Genomic DNA, 14,769 nt, shown 5'->3' with positions numbered 1-14,769 from the left:
AGGCGATTGGGCCGGATCTGGCCCCTGGGCCTTAGTTTGCCTACCCATGCGCTAGAGCTCTTTGGAGTTGGTGCCGTTATTTAATTTAAATGTTTCTTTGCATTGCAGATGTTTTCAGCACAGCCCTAAAGCAATAAATACTCAACTGTAATTATTGTTTTTTCTTCCATGAACCTACCTGTATGTGTGAAAACACAGTTTTGGTGTGTGTTCAGAACCCACAGTGTTTTGACATACAAAGTTTCTGTGATAAATTGCAAGACTGTACACAGCTGACGTAGCCCACTTCGACCTAGATTGCTTTCATCTCATGGGGGAAACGATATAAATACTAACGGCAATAAAATGGTATTTTGTTTAGCAAACCACCTGGAAAGCTAATTACCAGCAATAGCCATGTTTGTTATAGAACAAAAGCTCTTTTGTTAATAGTTCGTTATGACCTTCTTTCTAATATTAAGTTTGCATCCAAAGAGATTTTGGGGCAATGTATTTCTTTCTGAAATCCTAATAGATTTAGATTGCGGTCTTCCCATAAGCATTTAGTTCACCCCCTAACAGGCAGGAAGTGGGGACAAAAAGCAGAGGTAGATGGGCCCATGTTAGGACTTTTCTTATGTAAGCCAACATTAAGACAAAGCAAAAGTTTTTAAGGATAACAACAGGGTAGCGTTTGGGGGGTGGGAGAGAGATACACTTGCTATATTTGTAAATCTACCTGAACTAGTATCCATCATAGGTCCTAAAACTTAGTGAGGTGGGAGGGGTGCTTGCCTGCCTTTCTTGTGTAGCTCATTGCATAAGAGTGAGAACTACTAATGCTGTGCCAAAACCTGCCCTCTCAATTTATTGAATCCCCCCCTCCAAGAGTTTATTGGAAGCCTTCATCCATGTGAAACAAGCTTCTCTTTGGTAGTAGTTGTCTTCTTTAGCACACTTTAAAACATCTCCATAATTTGGGTGGGTGTCAGGCTGTGTTTAGCTTAATGTTGTGATATAGCTCCAGTGCCCTGCAGCCTCCACAGCTACCTATGTTTTCTGAAATGAAAATGCCCCATGGGAGGAGTTGTCTCATGACATCTTTTTAATTGAAGCACAGAAAGCTGGGGAGCCTAGCTTCCCAGTGCCTAAGGTGGTGAACTTGTGGATTGTTTTTAAGGGAAGGTCCTTCCTTTTGCCTTTAAAAGAAAAACTTTTCTGCATTGATTTCTTTAAATGTAAAAATACTTCACTTTAAAGAACATAGTAAATAAAGAACAGCTGCAAGTCATGAGCTTAGTAGATAGGGGGAAACAGCCTAATGAAGTTTTTTTTAATTATGTGTTTTAGTATTAGAGCAGGGCAGGTGAACTTTTTATTAACTTTTGTAAAAGTAACACGCCACTTTTGATGTAGCTAATGTTGTAATTATTAAATAAATTACTGAAGACCATATTGTCTGACAGTTACTGGTAGCACTTTACTCTTTAACTTTTCTCTTGGTTGAGTCAATAGATCTGCTTCTTTCCTTTAGCTTTTCTTGCCTCATACTGCTCTTTTATGGAACATATCAGCTTTGTCCATGGCTATTGGTTTTATCATCTGTCTTAAATTATCAGTCCCACAACTGAAAGTGCAGTACTCTTCTCTCTACGTGGTGGCATATTAGTATTTATTATCATAGCATCATGCAGCTTGTGCCTTATAAATATGCATTATATTAGTAATGATTCTATGAATTTAAAATATTTTTGCTCTTTGTGTATCAGATAAAGCTGTTATGTAGCAATTAAGGTGAAGTTCAACTTACAGATAGAACAGCTATTGTGAAAAAGACAGTGATTAATGGAACTACTAAGTGAATGTCAATGAAAAATGTTCTTTACTTGCACTGGGATTTCTGCCAAAATGTGTTGGAATATTTTTTAAAGCCATACTTATTATTGAAATGCAAATTACTTACAAGAAAATGCTTATTTTTGTAATTTAATTATCAAAAACAAGTGTTCTGTTTTGTTCTTGTGTTCAACAGAATGAATCAATATTTTGTGGACAGTGTGGCAAATTCCAGGGCAGAAGTACAGTGTTCTATTGAATGAAACCAATGGTACCCCAAGCACTGAAAATTTAGTCTTGGGTTATGATTCAAATCGTACTTCTGATTTTAGCCAGTAGCTTTTGAATTGTTGCAATTGCGCTATTTGTTAGGGCAAAACTACACTTTACGTGCAAAATGAGACTTTTGCCAAAAAAGAAAAGAAAAGTGGGCGGGGATCCTACTCCAGTGCTCCCCCTACACAAAACGAATAGAAAAGGAGCTGCTGCCATGAGGTCCTACAGATGTGACTAGACTACAGTTGCCATTATCTCCGAGCATTGTCCATGTTGGCAGAGCTAGATATGAGTTGTAATCCAGTATCACCTGGACTCACAATGTTGGAGGACACAACTTTGACTACCCCTAATGTTGTCTCACTAACCCCATGCTGTGATGTCATAATGTTGTGTTTTGTTGGTGTTGTGAGTTAAATGATCCCAAGTGTTATGGGGTGAATTTGATATGTGGGTGCTATGTATGGCACTTCCATTGATCACATAATGCATTGTTCCACTCTCAGATGAAGTTATAACTTTTTCTAGTACTCCATTGGAAATTTATAACTCAGTGAATTAGATGTACCTCAGATGCTGTTTCCTTACAATGTGCTTGGTGTTTGAGCCCACAGTGTTGAGACAGCGAATGTACACCAGGTTTTATGGAAGGCTAATTTTTTTAAAAGTTAAGTGCCACACTACTGGGGATTGGTATCCCAATTTCAGACTCCGTTACTTGATCAAAATCTGGTTTCCATGTATGGTAATTGACAAGGAGGTGGAGTTAAAACTTCAGCCTCAGGCTGCTCTAGGGAAACTCCAGAGCTTTAGAAAGCAACTTGCCCTACAAAATGAGGATCAAGTTCTGTGCCAAACTGATAGGAAGAGTTTTGTTTCACAAACAGACATACTTGAAAGTGAGGTCTGACTCATGACCCTCATTTTGTAGTTCACAAGAACAGGTAATAGGAATGGCACCCCTTCAGATTATTGGGTCCCAAGCTATAAGGCTGTACAGATGACATTCAGCAACTTAATTTGAGCCCCATAGCGAACAGCATGCCATTGTAGACGTTTAAGGATTGATCATCCCCCTTTGTGGCACCAGCGAGTAATGTGGCTTCTATATTCTGCTCCCACTGCTACTTCCAAATCATCTTCAAGAGCAGGCTCATGTAGAATGTATTTTAGTAGTGTAAATGAGAGGTAATCAGCAAATGTGCTGCTGTAGCTAGGCTATCCTGGTTCAGAAAGGTGCACAGCTGGCTAACCAGCCACTCCTTTCCACTGAAACTACCTGAACTCTAGGATGAGGTAGCCTTAGGAGATGGTTGAGATGTCTCTAGGAGCACCCCAAAACGATGTACCTGCTCCTTCAGGGAAGCACTGCTCCCCCCAAAACAGGCAGTCTACCCTGCTCCTGGTATGCCCACAGTGCCTAAGTTTTACAGGGATTCAGGGTTTATCCACACTTACCTTTTGTCCTTCTCTTACCAGGCACAGATTTAAAGCTCTGTGTCTGAGGGCGCTCTCCTCTTTCTCTCTGTCCTAGAGCTTTTCCCATGAAAACACTCTCTGAGGCGGAAGCACAACAAAAGGCAATTGGGGTTTTCCACAGCTTTAAAGAGGGAGGTTTTGTGGGAAAGCTCTGAGGCAACAACAAAAGGGCTTTTGGAGATGGAGTTTTAAAGTGCAGACTGTTCCTGGAAAGTGTGGAGGAAAGGTAAGTGTGGATAAGCTCTCAGTCTGCATTTATTGGCCCTCATTCAACCCATTACTGTTGCCTGACACTGGTCCAAAAAGAGACTATCCTGATAACAATAAGAGAGATATTTGGGCATCCTCTGCATATTGATAGCACTATACTTCAGAATTCCAGGATTATAGCCCCCAATGGCTTTATATAGATCGTTTAGGAACACGAGAAACGAAACACAATAGTGCATATAGAGTTGTTAAAGTGCAGATGGAGCTATAAAGTGCACAATGACCAAAAAAATAATAATCCTATGGGCAGCAAGAATATAGTGGCATAATACCAATTTTATATAAAAGAGCCTGGGGGAAGCCAAACATGAATAAATTTCCTGGGAAAGTTCTATCACTACTCATGTTTCTTCATACCATCAGCCACTGGGGTTTCTCCAAATGTTAAGCATGAACATAAATTTCAGTGCAATCTCACCCATCTGTGCACTGTCTGATCAAATATTTATAGCACTTGACCTGGAAAGTTTGAATGTTTTCCTCTGACACTTTATATAAAAAGAAGTGTTTCACCCATTTTGGTCTAGGCTCACTGAATCTAACAAGCTAGCTTTAATCTATGGCTGGGGCATTCTTCCTCTCCCTGCCAGGAATAATAAAACAGACTGGGCAAATCCACCCCTTTTATGTTCCTTGAGCTTTGTAGAGATCAGAGCCCAATTGATTTGCATGAGAAAAGTTAATTGTAGAACTTATTGATCCGTGTCACTCACATAGCAGCAAAGAAGAAGATTAGTAGATCTTAGGAGACCAGATAAAGAAATAGGGCTTTATGTTGAATTGTTTATTGAACAAGATTGTGGTCTGTTTCCTTTCAGTAGATACACCAACTCTTTCTCCTGGAATTGTCATGAGTAGTGGAGGAGCTGATTTATTTTTTATCGAATTGTAAGGCTTCAAGTCAATCCTTGAGAACTGCAGGTGCAAGGTTAGCAAATACAAAGGAAGATGCCTTTCCCTTTGATCTCATCTTCTATTTTGCAATGTCACAGGTAAAAATTATTTGCAGCCTTGATGCCCCTTGCACAACTGAGCAGTTTCCTGAACAGTTGGGAAATTGCACACGCCCCGATTCTCCACTGAGGTTCTTTCCTGTCCTCCCCTTCTGTGCACAATCTCTTCCATGAGAAGTCTGCACCATTGGACGAAACTTGGTGACTGATCCATGACATCTAAAAGATGATACTGTGTTTGGGTTGTCAAGGGAGTCTTCCAGCTAAATGGCACCATAATCAATCTTTCCCAACTTGGTGCCCCCCAGATGTTGTAGGAGTACAACTCCAATCGATCTCAGCCAGCACAGGCAATGTTCAAGGATAATGGGAATTGTTCCAGGTTGGAATAAGTTGCCATAAAGTTTATTGCATGGGTAGGCAAACTAAGACCTGGGGGCCAGATCCTGTCCAACCACCTTCTAAATCCGGCCTGTGGACAGTCCAGGAATCAGCGTGTTTTTACATGAGTAGAATGTGTATTTTTATTTAAAATGCTTCTCTAGGTTATTTGTGGGTCCTGCCTGGTGTTTTTACATGAGTAGAATGTGTGCTTTTATTTAAAATGCATCTCTGGGTTATTTGTGGGGCATAGGAATTCATTCATCCCCCCCCCAAAAAAAATATAGTCCGGCCCCCCAAAAGGTCTGAGGAACAGTGGACCGGCCCCCTGCTGAAAAAGTTTGCTGACCCCTGGTTTATGGTAGATCAAGGTTAAAAAAATACCTGCTTATTTGCAGCCCTGAAGTCACTCATTCGGAAGAAGCCTCACAATGAAAGGTAGTATAATGTAATACCTGTTTCAGTATGAGAATACTTAGTGGTGCAAAAAAATATTATTTATGAACTATTGAATGGTTTTGCTTTTTTCTGGTCAGCTCTGCTCCTCCCCTCAATAACTAAGTAATACGTTTTGTAAACAAAAAACAGGGTGGGGGGGGGCTTGAACGGTGTAGCCTGTATAGCGTTAGATAACCATAGGCATACTGTATGAAATTCCTCAAAGATAACATCCTAAACTGAGCACAGCAAGAATAACATTATGGATTGAACTTAAAAGCAGCCTCAGAGCCTCACATTTAAAGCAGCAGGAAGCATTGTTTGTCATTTAAGGCAGCTCCATGAAATTAGGTTATAATTAAAAAGTACCTGGCTAGTAAATTATGTAGAAACTGTCAAGACCAATGCAGTGTGTTCTCACTAATCACATTTCATTTTGCTGGCTGTGGGAAACATTGAGCTTATGGCTTTGCATCTCTTAAAAGCTCAGACCACAGCAGTTTTACAGACTTAGTGGCTTTCTGATATGAACCGCAGGATGCATGCTGGAGAAGACAGGGAGCTGTTTTTCCAGCTGTTGTTATGTACCTAATACATGCCTTTAATGGTTTTCTAAAGTTAGAGGAAATCCTAATTAGTGACAAAACATCAAAGGAAGACTTTCACTTTGGGAGAGACTTCACTTTGAAATTAAATCTCTTCTGCCTCGTGTGGGCTTCTGTGTATCCACTGACACTTTCCCCTCCACTAGCTGCATCTTACAGCTTATAGTTGTTGTTTTTTTAAAAAAGGGGGGGGGAATGCTTCCTCACTCTCTTTCCCTTTACAGTGAAGCTTTTATAAAATGGTGGCATCACAAAAGAGTTTATAGCAGCGCAGCATGAAATAATAAACAAATGTTTTTATTTTAAAAAAATCTAGCTACATAATCTTGTGGTGGGACAACTGGGTTTTGAAGAACTGCATCCTTAATTGGATAAAATAATTAAACAATGTGCCAAGCGTTTTTATTGAATCATTTACTGATTTTAAAATATTGTGAAATATTTTGTGGTCAATATGGACTAGGCTGTTTTTAGAATAACTTCTTCTCTAATCAAACTAGATTTATAAAATATTCAGTATAATATCCCTGAGATCTGAATCACAAAATCTTTTATTAGCAGGATCACTTACCAAAAAATAAATAAATCACTATTGAGGTTTCTCTCTCTCTCTGAGCCAGAATTATCAGTAAAAACTATTCAGGATCTCAGGATCAGTACATTTCAGGTTGGATCATTTTGATAGTGTCCTCTGTGGTGAATCAGAGGATATAAGACCACCGAACTTCTAACACAGTAGACAAAATTTGATCAATGAGTTCCTAGATCTCCTGAAATATCTGTGAGATGAAAGCTCAAGTTACAGGCCACATGGGTTCAGCTTCTGGGCCCACACACTTCACCTTTTTCAGAACACGCAGAATAATAACCCACATTATAATCCTGTTTTAGGGCATGGTGGCATGGGGTGGGTGGGGAAAATACATCCCTTAGCCCAGCCTAAAACAGCTCCGCCAGCCTCTCTGCCCATGAGCTGATGTCAGTAAGTTTCCTCCAGCACAGAGCTCCCTTTTCCACCTGCCCAAAGTGTGGACAGGTAGAAGTAACACTGCAGAGATTCCCACCAGTGGTAGCTCACAGCCCCAAAAGGATGGGGTGGGGTGGGGTTTGAAATCCACTGAATCCCAAGCTGACTCCACTGCGATCACTTGATGGCATTTTCACTGTTTCATCCACCTACTGCCTTGGCTGGCATTAGCGGCAGGGACTGCTGATATGGTTGTGGCTGTGCCCCTCTGTGACCAGGCTCTGCTACTGCCTGGTCGTAGTAGGATTGCTGTGCCCTTCAGGATATATTTATGCCTATGGACATCAGGCAGGCACCTGCACTGTATTATTCATGGTGCCTATGTAAAACATTTTCATTTAGGCAAGGCTATCCAGACATGTAGATATGTAAACTGCTTGGAGGTTTTGTTGCACTCAAGTGGAATCCTTTTTCTGTTTAATAAAAATAAATATTCATACAGTCAAAACCAGAATGCATGCACTAATAATATAGCCTTCTGGTTTTAAAATGCTGAATTTAAAAATACTAGCAGCCTTTGACACAGGTTTTGGCCCTGTGAGAATAACATTGATAGAATGACATAAAATGACTGGGGAACAGGGAGAACATAAAAAACAACCAAAAAAAACCTTACAAATGACACAAACATGCCTTTAACGACTGCAACATACTGTTAACGACTGCAATTGGTCTTACAGGAAAAAGCAAGGGATGTGATGGCCAAAAATAGCTTTATCATGTATAATGAGATAAGAATCCAGTGTTTCTATCTAGACCAGGTCTCTCCATGGTTTTAAGTTTGGTAATAAGTTGTAATTCAGCAACTTCTCTTTCCAGTCTATTTCTGAAATTCTTTTGTAATATGACAGCTACTTTGAGATCTTGTATAGAATGTCCTGGGAGGTTGAAGTGTTCTCCTACTGGTTTCTCTGTCTTGTGATTCCTGATGTGAAATATACTCGGAGTCCTACAGTGATTTCATGTTCTTTATTGCAGCTTGTAAAACAGTGATTGGTTTTCCCCCCAAACCTCAGGCCTTTATATACATTATTTACACAATGAGTCCTGTCTGATTGGTTGATTCTGCTTCCCTCCTGGAGCCTGATTGGTCGTCTCCTACAGGCCAATCAGTTGTTGCATTCTACGATCCTACCAGCCTAATAGGCTGATTAACTTCCTCCTGGAGCCTGATTGGTCTTCTCCTGCAAGCCAATCAGTTGTTGCATTCTAGGATCCTAACTGCCTATTGTTCTAGGATCCATAACATGATGTCAGATTTATGTCCATTTATCCTTTGGCATAGGGTTTGGCCTGTTTGTCCAGTATAGAGTTAACAGTAGTCAACAGGTTTACCACACCTATCAGCCAATCACCCATTCCCACCACCCTACTGAGTAATACCCCTCCCCACCCTCTCACTATATATAAGTGTCTGGTGACTTCAGCTTCAGTGTATCTGAAGAAGTGTGCATGCACACGAAAGCTCATCCCAAGAACAAACTTAGTTGGTCTCTAAGTTGCTACTGGACTTTTTTTTCATTTTTTAATATATTTCTATTGCGTCAGACCAACACGGCTACTTACCTATGCCTTTAGAAATGTTTGTCATTTAGCTACACTGATCAGAAAACAAGGATTAAGAGAAAGCACCCTGTCACATGTCCACTCAGTTTTGAAATACCTTAGATAACATGTGCACTGAATCTATCCTATGTTAGATTCTATAAATATCCTTGCATTTGCAAAAGTTAAGATACTGCACTATTACACTTGCACATTTGCAGTTGCTTTGGACTGAACTAAAACCATGGCTGTCAATAATATTTTATGGCACAATGCATCCTTTTTTGTACTTCTGGTAAATATTTTGAAGGCCAATGACTACTCTCCTTTAAAGCAGCTATTTCTTTTTTTTACAATCTAAGCTATTATTGTTTTTACTAAACTCTGAAATAACCATATTAATTAGCTGCAATATTTTACTGGCCTTGCGTGTGTGTTTTGCCAAATATGCAGCAATGTAATAAATACGTTGACCTTAGAAAATTTGTTGAAGGCTTTTCATTTAATGGCCCACTGCTGTAATTTACATAAAAGAAAATATGTGTGGTAATTGTGCTATGGAACTAACAGTCATTCCTAAGTTGCTAATGCCTACGTTAAATAATTACAGGCATATTTTCTACCCCATCTGTTGTTCTCACTACTGCAATTATGATGGTTTCTATTATTCTTCTAGCTTTCCCCTCAGATTTCCCCCACATTTCTCACAATTAAAGCAATCATTGTAGTTGTTGGTGGGCTTCCATTCATATTGTATTGCTTTATAAAGTCTCTTCAATTTGTTTAAAGAAAAAGTGGAAGGAAAAATTCAAGCTATGAAAAGCAGTATCATCTGCCCCCTTAAGTTCTAAAGTGGAAGGTGCTTGAGAGGGTGATGGCAGTTCAGTTCCAAACACTTTACAAGGAAATTGGTTATCTGTAGCCATTCTAGTATGAGTTTGGGCCCAGTGTTGAGACCCAATTAGCCGTGGTCCCCCTGGCAGATGACCTGGCAGATTGGGAGAAGGACTATTGTACTGTGCTCTGCATATGACTGCCCATCTATTTGGTTCAGAATTTGGAGCTGGTGTATGATGCCACATCCAGGTTGTGAAGTGGAATCAACTACCATGACATACCCTCCAACATTTCTCTGATGAAAATAGGAACATCCCATTTCAGAATGATAATTTCACTATTTATGCCCCACACATCTTTCTTGCTTGCCCCAGCCACTCAGCTTCCAACATATAAAAATAATAATAAAACATTAAACGTTTAAAAAAACTTCCCTATACAGGATTGCCCTCAGACGGCCTGGGGGGGTCAGATAACTCCATACCCTCCAACATTTCTCCAATGAAAATAGGGCATCATAAGGAAAAGTGGGACATTCTGGGATCAAATCAGAAACCGGGACGGCTTCTCTAAATCAGGGATGTCCCTGGAAAATAGGTAAACTTGGAGGGTCTGCCATGAATATATATTCACGGACTGCCAGTTTGCTACTGAGCCTGATTCAAAGTATTTGTGTTGAAGTATAAACACCTATTCAACTTGGGATGCAAGTTGAGTGCTTTCTCTTATGTAGACCTGTCCATGTGATGAAATCTATTGAGGGAGGGGCAGCTCCTGGTGGCACCATAAGTGTTTGAAGTTAATTATGCAGTGAACTGAAGCAGGGCTTTATTGGCTATGGTGTCCCAGTTGTGAAATTCCATCCCCTTGGAGATATGACTGCCTCCAAGTCATATGAGTTTAGGTATCTGCTGAAGACTCACAGGTATTTGCTGGGCATGAGTGTGGAAGCTGTTGTTATCATATTCTACAATTTAGCTTAATGGCTGCAAGTAGTTAGAGATAAATGTTTTATCTGTGTTTTATTGTTTTGCATACAGTAGTTCCCCTCCCTAACTATCCCATGCTGGGATTTCCCATGCCAGGGAAGTGTGCATAAGAGATACTTTAAATGAATAAAGTTTGTATACACGTTAATCCTATATAGGATAATATGTATAATTCCCAGTGCTATAGTCCTAAACACACTTATTAGGAAGTAAGACCCATTGAACACATAGCATTGCACTGTCAAGCAGACGATGTGAAGAAACAGAACATACAACACTAGAGATACTTTAAGAATCAGAACATAACACATATTTGTTAGTAAATATTTAGTTCAGGGGTAGCCAAATTGATGCCCTCCGTGTGTTGATGGAGTACAACTCCCATCCTCCCTGACTATTGGTCATGCTGGCTGGGCTGATGGGAGTGTAGTGCTGGAGGCCATGGCATTGCCCTCCCCCCCGATGTAAGATATATGGGAAATCTTAAGATATTCTCTCCATTTCCCTACCAACCCCATATGCTACTAGTCCCATTATGTAAATTGACTACGTCAGGCCTGTTAATTCTAACAGGTCTACTCTTAGTAAAACTTAGTTGAATATTTTCCAGACATGTCTGGGATTCTGGGGGTGAGGAAGCGACACTGAGCTTCCCTGTGCCAGGAAGTCTGGCATCTCTGGGAATGCAGAAAGAGAGAGAGAGAGAGAGAGAGAGAGAGAGAGAGAGAGAGAGAGAGAGAGGTGTGTTTCAGGTTTTCCAGGTGTGTACTGGTTTTTAGTTTTTGGTCTATGGCAACCCTAGCCTCTACTGCTGTTATTTCTCAGTAACTGGCATAAGTGACTAGCAGCCTTTGATGGCCTTTTCCAACTTTAATTTGCTGCTGCTGCTGCTGCTGCTGCTGCTACATGGAAGCAGGCAAACTCTACCCACAGTGTGTTTAGGAATGGGGAGAGAGAGACTGCTGCAGACAGTGGGCTCCCCACTGAAGGGCCCCTGCCTAGGGGGTAGCATTACATCTGGTGAGCTGTTATGCTTGCACAGAGGAAATGTTTGTAATAGTGTGGCTTTGGATTTCAACCTAAATGTATAGACTCAGCCCAACAAATGTTCAATACCTACAGTGCTGTTCCTCATACAGTACTTGGTATCTCATGCATACACCTTCCCTTTGTTGGCTAAAGATTGCCTTGTTGCATGCCAGTCTGCTCGCATCATACTTGCACCCATACTGAGACCTTGTCCGCTCCTTTATTATACAGCAAAGAAATGTTTTACTATGACATTTATATATTATGCATGCTTTCTTTTTCTTGTCAGCAGAAAAAGTAGAACTCTGTCACTCACATTCCAGTTGTTACAGTGGTTAACTTACCCTGTCAAAAAACATTTTGCAAGAAAGTCATCTTCCTGGTGAAATATTAACTGGGATAGAATCCTATTGTACAAAGCACATGCTCTGTTGAATGACTGAAAACTGCATATCGTAGCCATGAAATGAGAAGGAACTGCTGGCATAACTGATATAGTACAGTAATTAAACTTGTGAGCTATGACCCTTGACATCCCCCAACAAAGCCAGCGTGTCAGCCTTAGCACACCATTTGTAATATTAGGAGTGATAATATTTGACCACTTTAGAGGGCTGTTGAACAGGTTTGAAATATTCCTACCAGTTAGAAAAAAGGATTGTATGAATACTAACCATATATTCCTCTAGTCGCATCTTCAGTGGATGGCCAATTAGATTTTCAGTATTGCTGGCATATTCCTTATGGAATCAGGGATGTGTCTTGAGCCAGCCAGCCTGATTGCTGGCTGATCTCTCCATCGGGGTTGATCCTGGCCAAAGGATACCCTGCATTGCTGCAGATCTAATATGATGTTCTCTGGGCTTTCGGACAGAACCCTACTTTGGACCCCTTCACTGGGGTACCCTGAGTTTTATCCCAGATTTTTGGGGGTGGGGCATCCACCCCCACCCCCCCAGTTTTACACTATGGATCCAACCCAATGCCTTTTTCCACCAAAAGTTGTGACAGCTGCTATGAGGAGGGCAAAACCTCCGAGAAAGGACGAGTACATCTGCAGGCAAATTCCTCCATCACCCCGAATATGACAACTGAATAATTCCACAGCAAGACCATAAATGGGCCATAAATAAGCTTACGTCTGCTTTCCTCCAAGCAGCCACAAAATACAGTGTGGGTGGGGTGACTGCTTCCTTGGCTGCACAGCCTGCTGGACGCATAGCTGGCCTTTATGCCTGGCTGGCGGACCCCACAGAAGACTGGCACTGCAAGGTCTGCCACCAGAGCATCACCCACCCACCAGGGCCCTAATTGGCTCAATCAAATTTTAAATTTTGCCAGGCAATTCTGCCAGCCCCTGTGGACAGCTGATGCCTATGCTGATGTCAGCCAACCATGATTGCCTCTTCTCCCTTATACTCCAACAAATGTGCTGGACTTCAATCACCGCCACCATTTGAGTTATGGTATTCGGTCTTACAAGGCATTTGTTCTTCACTGAAAGCTGCAAACAAATGAAAGTATACAATGCCAGGTCAGGTTATCATTTTTACTTGCATAAAATGTCTCGGTTTTCATCCTCTATACATCACTTTCTCCTGTGATCCTGTCATGATTCATCAGGAAGTTTTAACTGAAGGTCACTCAAGTACATTTAAAGATCTCAGGATTTCCTTAGGCCTTGAGTTTCAAAGAAAGTTGAACCTTTGGAAGAAAAGACCTCCTGTATGTAAACTTTTGCAGCTTGTCAAGGGGAAGCAGAAGGGCAGAGAAATCTAGGAACATTTGAACTAATTTTACTGGAATATTCTATGTATTTTAGTACATGAATGACATTAGATATTAAAAACAATAAACCTTTCAACTGCTTAAAGTTGAGTTTGTGATGCAAATTTTTAAACAGATTATCTATTAAGCTTATTAGCATGGTATGTTTATCACAGAATTGTAAGATGCTTTGAATTTTGTAGATGAAGGGGAACATAGTTGTGTTGTTAAACAAATGAAGTCATTTTCATAGCTTCACCATTAAGAAAGAAAATGCCAAGTATTGCATTTGCTAAGTATGCCCAGCACATGTTTCATTTGCAAACAAATTCAGCACTCTGCGGGCCTTTCAATGTCCTTGATAATGATGGAAGCTTTGCACATTCCAAAGGGGTTCTTGAAAGTCAGAAACTGCAAGACTCTCAATAGAATGGCATGCATCTGATATTCTCTTCAGAGGTAAAATTATTCATGACTGTTGTGATTGAGATAAAGCAAGTTCATTTAATAGCACTGTGTCCTAAAAGCTTAAAATACAACATCAAATTAAAGGGAACCAGCATTAAAAAGGTGATTGGTCAGAACATTGTGCAGTATTGGGCATAATTCTGAACATTTGAGAAAGGCAAATGCTTGATAAAGTTCTTGAATTGTGCTATTGAAGGTGATCAAGGGAGGAGGTTGTAATAAATTATTGCTGTTTTCACAGCTCATCACCAAACTTACAGGTTTCACTATGCAGTAAGGTGAGTGTAACCTTCTTGGAGATATTTACAATTAAATTATAAGGCAATTTAAGGTAATTCTGGCTTTTTAAAATCCTCAGTACAAAGCAAAACTAAATGGTTTGTTCAACACCCATGGTTTGAATAAGGCTTCATAAAATTTGCATGCAAGATTTTCGGAAATCATCACAGGATTCAAATACATTGTACATGTGTGTAGCATTTCCCCCTGGTTAAGCTACTTGAAAGGGTGCAGTCAACAAACGCTGCTATTCTCCATTAACATGGTTCAGTTTCAAGTGCTAGCACCGGTGGCTTAGCTCCTGCCAATCCAGGCATATAGGGAATCTTTTGTACAGGATGAGCCAGAAGTTGTACAACCACTACCAAAGTAGCTACTATTGGTTTAGTCAGGGATTGCAAATCTGTGACTGAGCTCAGACCTAGCCAGGAGTTGTTGCATCTGCTCAGATTTGTCACACCAACCTGCTCAACTCTTGCATAGGCATTGAACCATGTGTTATCCAACCTGCTAGTGTTGAATGTGGTCTTAATAGTTATTTTGTGCTGCAGAAATGGGGAATTTCAGAAATGAGCTTGTCTAGTTTAGAAATATCTGAGCCTTTACATTCC

General features: G+C 40.5%; 1 protein-coding gene across 19 annotated transcripts in view; it reads left to right on the top strand.

Moving 5' to 3' along the window:
• DMD (dystrophin) overlaps nucleotides 1–14,769 on the top strand; it is a 953,416-nt gene that overhangs the window by 261,213 nt on the left and 677,434 nt on the right. The window lies entirely within an intron of this gene.

This window comes from Podarcis filfolensis, assembly GCF_964270895.1.
Source record: "Podarcis filfolensis genome assembly, chromosome: 4".
NCBI lineage: Eukaryota > Metazoa > Chordata > Lepidosauria > Squamata > Lacertidae > Podarcis > Podarcis filfolensis.
The sequence above is the reverse complement of the archived record's forward strand: the minus strand, read 5'-3'. Positions and strand labels throughout refer to the sequence as shown.